Here is a 10,612-nt window from a genome sequence, read left to right on the forward strand (position 1 = left end):
AACTAGTGCATGTACGCATTAGAGTGTGTTATTTTACTGCATGATTCAGTCTATTAAAATGCATTTAGAATGATCACATAATTCAAGATATGGGGCAGATATGGATATATTTATTTAATTTCATATAGTTAATTAATATCACATGAAGAGAGCCGATTTTTCTTACAAAATCAGCATGGTTACAAATGTTTTACTGCTTTTATACAACAGTTCAATACACAAGACGGTAATTAAGACACTATATTGCCTATTTAAAGTATCTTTTAATTTTTAAATCATTTCAAATATCATTATGAAACGTTTTATGTTTAAAATATCAAAACTATTTATGCATTTGTAAAGCTTTCCATGTCCCTCTAAGCTGCATTAAACTGTTTGTGTAAATTCCACTTCAGATGCAACTTCTGAAAAGATAATTTTAGTTGACACTGATTTCATTTGTATTATTATTATAATTGACTGATTACATGTGAGAATTTGACTCAAAAGATGATGCACACTGGCTTTATAAAGGTAAAAATGCCCATAAAAGGTAAAAATAAGTTTAAACTTATTGTAAAATAACAATTTCTATCACTGCTGTGAACTGAGCATATGAAGAATATCAAAAACGTTAGGAGTCAGCGGTCCACATCCTTAAAATATTTGCACAATTACACACTCAGCAAAATATTGTCTAATTATCGTTGTCTATAAAATCCCAGAAAATATAGAGATTTTTTGTCAATATCGCACACCCCTAGCGGATAAAACTGAATGCACTTCTATCACCACTCAATGGACATATTAATATGAAATTGGTGCAAAACATGCAAGAAACACTGTAATAGCATTTGGCAGAAATGTTGCTACAGGCACAGTTTTTCCAATGAGCCTGGATTGAAATTGCCATCTGAATGATTCACTGTACCATAGTGTTGCCTCACTGTGCTTTTACACTGGATTCCAAAACAAGGTTTACATCACATTTTCACACTGACATCACTATGACCTTTGAAATTGTTTTGAGGATATCATATCATCGTACTTCATGAGGCAGCACCTAATAAATGCTTTGAGTCAACCGTATGTCCTCAGTGAGGACACGCATTGACTCTGCAGACATTAGAATCCTGTGATGGGCTCTGAGGATCAACTTGCATTACAGCAGGGCAGAAATAGGGAGGCAGAAGAATTGATACGTGAGCGGACAGGCTCAGAATAGACAAGTCTCGCATTCCAGGAGAAAAGAAAAACACATGGCCATGCAGACCCAACTGCTACCTGTAACAGGCCACCTGAAGGCCACTGCGGCCTCCGCACTTGAGACCAATAGATGTCAGAATGACTTTGATGTAATCCCAATCATTTAGATGGAGAGAAGTGAATGTTTTTGCACATTCTTGTAAATGAGGGATACAATTTTACAGTCCAATGACCTAGGGGCACCTCTTTAAGAGCCAAATATGCCTTAAGGAAACATTTTAATGCTGCCTTTTTTGGCACTTGCACTTGCTGAATGGGAGGCATCATCAATGAAGAGGGGGAGGGGAAGTTGATGTTTTGGATTGAAGATTACGTGGGCATATGAATTAAAAATAATTATGCAAACATTGCAAAAAAATGTAATAATTTGCATTACTATCAAAATTATGTGCATTTTGCAATGAAGCAAGTTTTGTATACAGTGCCTTGCGATAGTTTTCACACCCCTTAATTTTGTTATGTTGCAGCCTTACGTTAAAGGAGAGGTTCACTTCCAGAACAAAAATATACAGATAATTTACTCACCCACTAGTCATCCAAGACGGTCATGTCTTTCTTTCTTCAGTCGTAAAGAAATTATGATTTTTTGAGGAAAGCATTTCAGGATTTCTCTGGATATAGTGGACTTCTATGGTGCCCACGAGTTTAAACTTCCAAAATACAGTTTAAATGCAGCTTCAAAGGGATCTAAATGATCCCAGCTGAGGAAGAAGGGTCTTATCTAGCAAAACGATTGGTTATTTTCTTTAACAATTTATATGCTGTATTCCAGTTCAAGACAGTTAGGGTAGATCTCATTTTCTTCTCTAACTTCAAAATCGCCCTACATTGCTGAAGAAGTACAGATTCTGACCCAGTGTTTGCAAAGTGAACATGCAAAGTTGATCAAACATCCTTTACAAAAAAAGGTAAAACTGGGATGTAGGACAATTTTGGAGTTGGAGAAGAAAATGAGATGGAAATATTTGACATAGCCTAATAATAATAATAATAATAATAATAATAATAATACATTTTTATTTGTAACGCGCCTTTCTTACACTCAAGGCACTAACTGTCTTGAACCGGAATACACAGAGTACAAATTTTGTGCTTTGTTATTATGGTTTATGAAGTGTAGATTGATGTGAAAAAAGCTATTTCAAGCAGTTTAACATAAGACTGAAACATAACAAAACATGAAAAAAATAATGGGTATGAATACTTTTGCAAAGCACTGTATTTAAATTGATACTTTTAAACTGAAGTTTTCTGTTCTTTCAAATCCGCCAAGTCACATGTATTTATATAGTGCTTGCTTTATACAATACAGACAATTTCAAAGCAGCTTCACATTAATAAACGATGTTATTGTACTAAACTCATCACTTATTAAACAAATTTAATTTCAGCTATGAAGCAGCTCCACAGAAGACAATAGTGTCATTATTCAGCTCAAGTCAGTTATCATCTCAATTCAATAACTCACTTCAGTGTCAATGTTGTAAAGTAAGTATCATTATGCAGCTCAATTGATTTGCTCAGTTTAGTTTAGATTTTGTTCTCATCCAGTGTCAGTGCAGTTAAATCGATAATATTACTGATATTATTTGTCTGAGCAAGCTAAAGGTGACAGTGGCAAGGAACCAAAACTCCATCACGTGACAGTAGTGGAGAGAGAAACAAACAACCTCAGTCTCAGTTCTCCTAAATGAAGCATATGAAAAATTGAATATTAAAGCAAAATTCTGTAGAAAACATTGATATGACAAAAACTAAATGTGATGAAGACAGTGTTATGTAAATAGGCAGTTAGCCAGATATTAGTGTTGATGAATTCTTTTTGCTTTTCTAGAGAGTCTAATGCATAACCTTCATGCTCACAATGACCATATTGTTTCTCACCAAAGTAATTCTGAGTTCCTCTGAAGATCATGCACACCTACAACCCACTGGAAACATATGTATCTCCTTGTTAATAAGACTTCATTATATTTTTGGATTGAGTTTTGCACATATTCACCCACCTGGACGACCTTTACAAAATTGCTGAACAGGAAGCGTGGATTCATGGAAAGGTGTTTTTACAGGGGAAAAGTAAAGTTCACAGGTCTAATCTTAAACAGGGCTCCAGTCTGACGACTGTGCTACATCATGTCATGTTTTTGATCCAGTTCAGTTGCCACGGAGACCCTAAATATTGTGTTGAGTGTGATGTATTAAAACGCTTTATTGTGCTAGTTGATGATGAGCTCATGGAGAAACGCTGCTTTTATTTTAGGATGATGGCTTATGTAGTGTGTCTGACTGTACAGTTTAGAAACCGTTTACAAACTCCCCAAGCGCCAAACTTGTGTTTAAATCAAGCTTTACCGAAAACCACTAATTATAACTGAGACGCCGCTTCCAGCAGATGCACTTTCAATCCAGCGCTGAGAGGACTTGCAACAGAACGTCTTCGATGACTCATGAAACGCTAAGAAAACTGAATACATGCCAACAGTTTTAACGTCAGTTGGATTTGAACATTTTCTGACCGTACAAATCGGCACCAAAATGTTACTAGGCTAACTGTGACTTTTTATCTCAGAACTGTGAATTTATATCATACAATTCTAACTTTATAACACACAATTGTGAGAATTGTGAAAAATAAAAGTCAGAATTGCGAAATATAAACTTTATAATGTGCAATTGTGAGAGTTGTGGGGGAAAAAAATAAAATTGCGAATAACAAATTACACAATTATGACTTAATTTTTTGCAATTGTAAGTTTATATCCTACAATTTTATAACTTACAACTGCAGGTTGGTATCATGCAATTCTAGAAAAAATGATATGAACTCGCAATTGCGGAAAAAAGTCAGAATACTGACTTTATTTTTTGCAATTGCAGGTATATCTTGCAATTCTGATTTTATAACTTGCAATTGCAAATTTATTTCATGCAATTCTAAAAAAAGGGGGGGGGGGGGAATTGTGAGATATAAACTCGCAATTGCGAGAAAAAAGTTATAACTGCAAGAAGAAAGTCAGAATTGCAAGTTTATATCCCACAATTCTGATTTTATAACTTGCAATTGCTAATTTATATCATGGAATTCTGAGAAAAAAGTCATAATTGTGAGATATAAATCTGTAATTGCAAGAAAAAGTCAGAACTGAGCATTTACATCTCACAATTCTGACTTTATTTTTCGCAATTGCAGGTTTATATCTTGCAATTCTGATTTTATAACTTGCAATTGCAAATTATATCATGCAATTCTAAAAAAGGGGGGAGAATTGTCATAATTGCAAGAAGAAAGTCAGAATTGCAAGTTTATATCCTATCGCCTTATAATTTTAAGTTCAGTCAACTCAAAAGTTTAATCAACTTGAAATGTTAAGTTGTGCTAAGTGACAACTTAAATATTTGAGTTGATTCAACTTAAAATTTTAAGGCAGCTGGGTAATATATTATTTTAAGTCGACTTAACAAATTGTGTTTTTTTTTTTGCAATTCTGACTTTATTTTGCACAATCGAAAGTTTTTATCCTGCAATTTGATTTATCAAATTGTTATCTGATTTAATAACTTGCAACTACAAATTTATATCACACAATTCTGACAAAAAAGCCAGAATTGTGAGATTTTAACTCGCAATCACAGCTTTTATTTATTCAATGGCAGAAAAAAACAGTGATTCTTCATTATAGGGGTTTGTTCAAATCACTAGTGTTGGTTCTGAGTCCACCTTGTCGAGTCTTAACCAGGACTAAAGTTTGCGTGGAAGATGTGTCCTCCAAAATGTCCAGTCCATGTCATATCTAAGTACAAGTCCGGCCAAGGTAATTGATAATTGCAGTCCGAATCCCGAGTTCAAGTCCCCCAACTCCACAAATCACTAAGGCTATGTATGAACAACAGTAATATCGAAGCAGAAAAGGCTTAAAGGAACACTCCACTTTTTTTGGAAATATGCTCATTCTCCAATTCACCCCGAGTTAATAAGTTGATTTTTACCGTTTTGAAATCCATTCAGCCGTTCTCCTGTTCTGGCGATATCACTTTTAGCATAGCTTAGCATAGATCATTGAATCCTATTAGACCAATAGCATCACGTTCAAAAATGACCAACGAGTTTCCATATTTGTTGTATTTAAAACTTGACTCTTCTGTAGTTATATCGTGTACTAAGACCGGTGGAAATGCAAAGCTGCGATTTTCTAGGCCGATAAGATTAGGAACTACACTTTCATTCCGGCGTAATAGTCAAGGAAATTTGTTGACGTAATATGGCCGAAGCAGGCGGAGTATTATCAGAAATGAGTTCCCAGCTAGTTTAGCATTTGCACATGTGCTGTGTGGTATTACTGCTCCTGTCTTAGTACACGATATAACTACAGAAGAGTCAAGTTTTAAATAGGACAAATATCGAAACTCGTTGGTCATTTTTGAACGTGATGCTATTGGTCTTATAGGATTCAATGATCTATGCTAAGCTATGCTAAAAGTGATATCGCCAGAACAGGAGAACGGCTGAATGGATTTAAAAACGGTAAAACTCAACTTATAGACCAATTATCTGTTTGTAAACATCCGGGATGCGCGCGCATCTTGGTTGCAGAAAACCCGGGAGACATAGCGTTTACGAATAGGAAATTACACGGATATGGTACAAAACAGTTCGATTCTAAATTATTATAGATTATTTTGATTAATGTTATTTAAAAAATGTTTACCGCATATTACAACAGCTTGTCACCCAACGATAAGAATGGTTATTCAACGAAATTAACGTTAGTGAGTGGGATTGGTCTGACAGATCCGTTTGCCATAGAGGTAATCGTGTACCCAAATCAAGTCAAGTGCAAATTACATGTATAAAGCATGCCTCAACAGGCTTCACAACACAATGCAGACATACAAAAACGATCAATGTCTAACAAATTAATTTAAAAACACGATGTGACATTACTTGCCATAAATTCTCTGAATTTTAATGCCTGCAATTTAATCCCTCTTAGCAAATAGAGACAATATTTACCTCAAATATTTAAGTTTTGCTTTGCCTTTGTTTATTTCACACTGGGTTGAGTTGAGTAGGAAAAGACAGAAGTGACGAATGGATACCGATCTCCTGTACAAAAAGTGTATTCTAACGTTAGTGACTGACAGTAGGATAGTTCGCTATAACTTGTTAACGTTAGTAGCCAAGCTTACGAGACTAGCCGTGTAACTTTACCCACTGCACAATACAACATTTTCACGGTTGTCTTTCCTTCATTTTCTGATTTTTCTTTCGGGTTTTACGCTGCGTTCCAGGCAGGTTTTTTAACTCGTAAATCAGGACTTCAAATCACGACTCACATCTTTGTAGCATTCCAGGCAAGTCACCCCAAACTGCCTGAGCGCATTTATTATTATTACATTATTATTAATTTGTTTGCAGTGTTATATTGTCCTAAAGTCTATTTTTCACTGTGTACCTCTTGCATAAACACCGCACTCGTAGGTGCTGACATAGTGGTTTCGCGGGCTATGTCACGTCAGAACTCGGAACTGGGAGCACATCGATCTAGTACGAGTTCACGAGTGGGAAGTCACGGGTTTGACTGTCGTTTGGGTGCACTTTCACTGATAGAAGATCGGAAAAACACGAGTAACGGGTTGCCTGGAACGGGACATTATAGCGGTTTCCGGTCGTCTTTTGCAACCGACATGCGCAGTTGAACCAGCGTGACGCGTGTGTGACGTAGGCTGATAACTGGTCTATTAACTCGGGGGGTGTTGGAGAATGAGCCTATTTCCAAAAAAGTGGAGTGTTCCTTTAACAATGGTTACCAACTGCCATTTTTGTGAACACACCAAATAAGGGGACATCGTTGGTCAGCGTTTAAACAGATCACAGCATAAAAACAAATTTATAAGTATAACAGATGCCCAACATCCAGATTCACATACAACCTGATCGTTTTCATGTCCTGCCAAAAAAGCATTCTTTCCGGACTGTTTTTGTGCTTAAATCAACATGGCAAAGCTCCTCAGTAGAAATTCCTTATTTAACAGTAACACATGGACTAACTTCTGACAAATGAGGGTGTTGGAGTACATAGTGTGCAGGACACACAACTGGCAGACTGCGCTTGGCAGTGTCAGATCCAGACGATAACTTCAGAGGGATGCTGCACTACTGCACTATAGTAGTCAACAGAACTGACCGTTATTAAGGAAATTCCAGCCAAAAAGACAGAAGTCTGGTTTAAATAAAAATGCAATGCATGTTTATCATACTTTCAGCGTGTTGAATGCTATGTGGACTGTAAAAAACAAGAATTGATCACCTCTGCTGAGGTTTATATCATTTGCTAATGAATTATGTGGACTTGCAAAAAAAAAAAAAAAACTTTTAATAATTAGACAGCAAAACAAATCTGAGCTTTAATTGGCAATAAATAATATAAATAATTAGGAAGTGTGAATCATGTCCTCATGAGGAAAAGAGATGTTTTCAGTTTTTCAAGAGAGGAAGCTATTGCTCATCCACAAAGGAAGATGACACTGTTTTTGTGGCTGCCTTGTGAATCACAAATCTAACAGGACTAGTTAAAGAACAACCTTCAGCAGAGTTAAACTATGTGAACACTTACTTAAAAGTCTGTGCATAATGAAGATATGCATAATATCTTAAAATACATATTGTGATGCATTATGTTGTCTGTTTTCATGATGTTGTTTTTGAATCATAATAATGTGCTTCTGCAATTATTTACACAATGGTTCTTTGTTGCTGAGAGGTGGGTCACAACGTCAATATTTTGCTTGTTTGTCATCTTCAGGCAGCAAATTTCAGGTTGAGCACAAACAATGACAGCGTTTAAAGTCCAAAAGGTGAATGTGCTGAATATCCAAAGGGTGAATTTCCAGTTTTCCAATATTCACTGTCTGGTTTATATTTCTAAACATCTCATTGAGGTCGGGACAAAGAAAACTGTGTGATAATCGAGTGGTGTTAAATCGACTAAACTTCACACAAGTTCAAGTGCAGGTTACTGAACAAGCCACTGATTCCTTGAAGAAACATTAAAGGGAGTATTATCTTTCTCACACTGAGAACAACCAATCATTCATCTCTCTACCTCCTCCTTCTCTCTCTTTCTCTCTCTCTCGCTTTCTTTGAGACAGCACAAACAGTTGCATTTTTAATAAAAAGCTGGGTCTTAGGAGTTGAGTCTGCATAAACATATAAAGTGATTTGATAATGTTGATAAATTTGATAATAATAAGTAATGTAATGTTTCAAACTAACTACTTATGACCATATTTCATACAACATAATGGCCTCAAAAATTCTGGACACTTAAGTCACACTTAAAACTGTCTGGCTGTCTTTTCATTAGAGACATAATTGCATCCATACACGCTTTTCTCAAACCTTCACATTTTATACTTGCCCCAAGGTGATTTTAACAGAAACATCTGACAAGAAAGTGTCCAAAATATAAAAAAAAAAAAAAGATTAAAATAATATTGTTTTAAACCTGAACAAACGTTGTTTTCCCTATAAAGTAGGTTTAATATTTTGTTATAATGTTATTAATACATTTTAAGTGTGAAAATACCTTTGGAGTCTTTTGCTGTTGTTGAATTCACACCTCTGGTGGTGTTTCTGTGTCCAGTAATTTACATACTAATGTAATGGCATCCTTAATAATGCATTTGATTATTAAATGACAATGAAAAGAATGCCAATAAAAAACAGGTCAAACTGACGTTTGCATAGAAAAGGAGAAGCGAAGCAGCTTCCTCTTCTACTGTACATAAAGATGCCCTACTAACTACTTTAATTAAGCGTAGTCAAATTAAATAATTGAAAAATATGTGTCAGATCAAAAAGGATCTGTTGTCGGCTAGTAAGCTGTCCTTCGTCAGATTAAGTAGGCTAATCAATAAATGAACCAGACTTATTGACTCCGGTATGTTTTGGCGGCTGATTCATAATATTTACACTAAATACACTAAAATATATTAAAAACATTCGGTAGTTTTCTGAAGGTTAAGTTGAACCGAAACAACCTGTCATTAGAACGCAATGGATAGAAATGGCTCTGTTCAACAGAAGAAACTAGAGTAGCGATTTAACACTATGAATATTCTGCTCACACAAAATTTATAAATACTCAAAATATCTATTTGAAATCAGTAAAAGGCACTTACTTTTCAGTATATGTCCTTGTGGGACTGAAGGTACAGGTACAGCGATTCCGTGTGACAGTCAGTCAGTCAGAAGTGAAAGGCAGCTGAAGCGGGCGCGCATGTGTTGAACTGTGAGTCAGTGACTGAAGCTGTAAGCATGTGTGTCAGACGCAATCAGTTTACCTTCTTTCACAACAGACGAAATATACTGGCTCCACATTTGGAGAAAAAATATGACGTCTGAGGACATGCGAAGTAGGGTTTCCTATTGGCTCTGTGTATTTTATAGCGGAGGCAGAACCTAATGTGTCCAAATCAAGTGTTTATGTGTATATGTAGAGTGTTCTATATGAAATCACTGCAATCTAAATTACTTGCTGACATAATCCAACGATAAGGTATTTCACTCGCCCTATAGACTTGCGGAACATTGCAACAGGTGATAGTTCATGCTTTTTCATATCTACACACATATTAGGACGCAAAGGTAAACAATAAACCAGAGAATCACTGATAACATATATTATTAGGCTATCTACTGTATAAGCGCCAAATTTTAACTGTTTAGGATGAACACTTCCCTGCAGTGATATTAGATGAAGCTGGAACGCTGAACGAATTCTAATTCAAGTCAAACTCAAACTAGACAATGGCACCACCCAGTGGATTGAATGCGCAGTTTGTCCATCAGGTTTATGTGTCCCTGGACAACAAAATCAGTTATAAAGGTTATTTTTTTGAAACTGAGATAATTCAAAGGATAAATAAGCTTCCCATTGATGTATGTTTTGTTAGGATATAACAATATTGGGCCGAGATACAACTAGGGGAGAGTGGCAGTTCCAACATGGCTTATTTCTTCAAGCAGGAATAAGATACAGAGATGTTAATTATACTGCACGTGTTTTATTGGCCCCTCATACATCCTAGAAGAAATCAGCCACATGTGATCATTCCTTCTACAAAAAATCAATTTCATGGTAAAAAAAGTTTTTTTTTTTTTAAAGATGAGATTTTTGGTCATAGTGTCTAAGTTGTTTGTGTGAAGCACTGTAAAAACATAACATTTTAATCAGTGCATTCTGAGCATCTGATAGGCATAATATACCAATTTTATCATAGCTATCTATCACTGTAGGGACAGTTGCAACACACTGTTGCAACCATCCCAACACGCTGTCCCTTACCACAACATTGATTTAAAAGC

General features: G+C 35.7%; 1 protein-coding gene across 3 annotated transcripts in view; it reads right to left on the reverse strand.

The window, feature by feature from the left end:
• mical2a (microtubule associated monooxygenase, calponin and LIM domain containing 2a) overlaps window positions 1-9,561 on the reverse strand; it is a 92,587-nt gene extending 83,026 nt beyond the window's left edge. For all 3 annotated transcript variants that reach the window (XM_073835664.1, XM_073835663.1, XM_073835665.1), the window contains exon 1: window positions 9,427-9,561. The gene's annotated coding sequence lies outside the window, so the exon portion shown is untranslated. The remainder of the gene's footprint in view (window positions 1-9,426) is intronic.
• Between the last annotated feature and the right edge of the window lie 1,051 nt (window positions 9,562-10,612).

This window comes from Garra rufa, chromosome 3 (genome assembly GCF_049309525.1).
Source record: "Garra rufa chromosome 3, GarRuf1.0, whole genome shotgun sequence".
In the NCBI taxonomy this organism is placed as follows: Eukaryota; Metazoa; Chordata; class Actinopteri; order Cypriniformes; family Cyprinidae; genus Garra; species Garra rufa.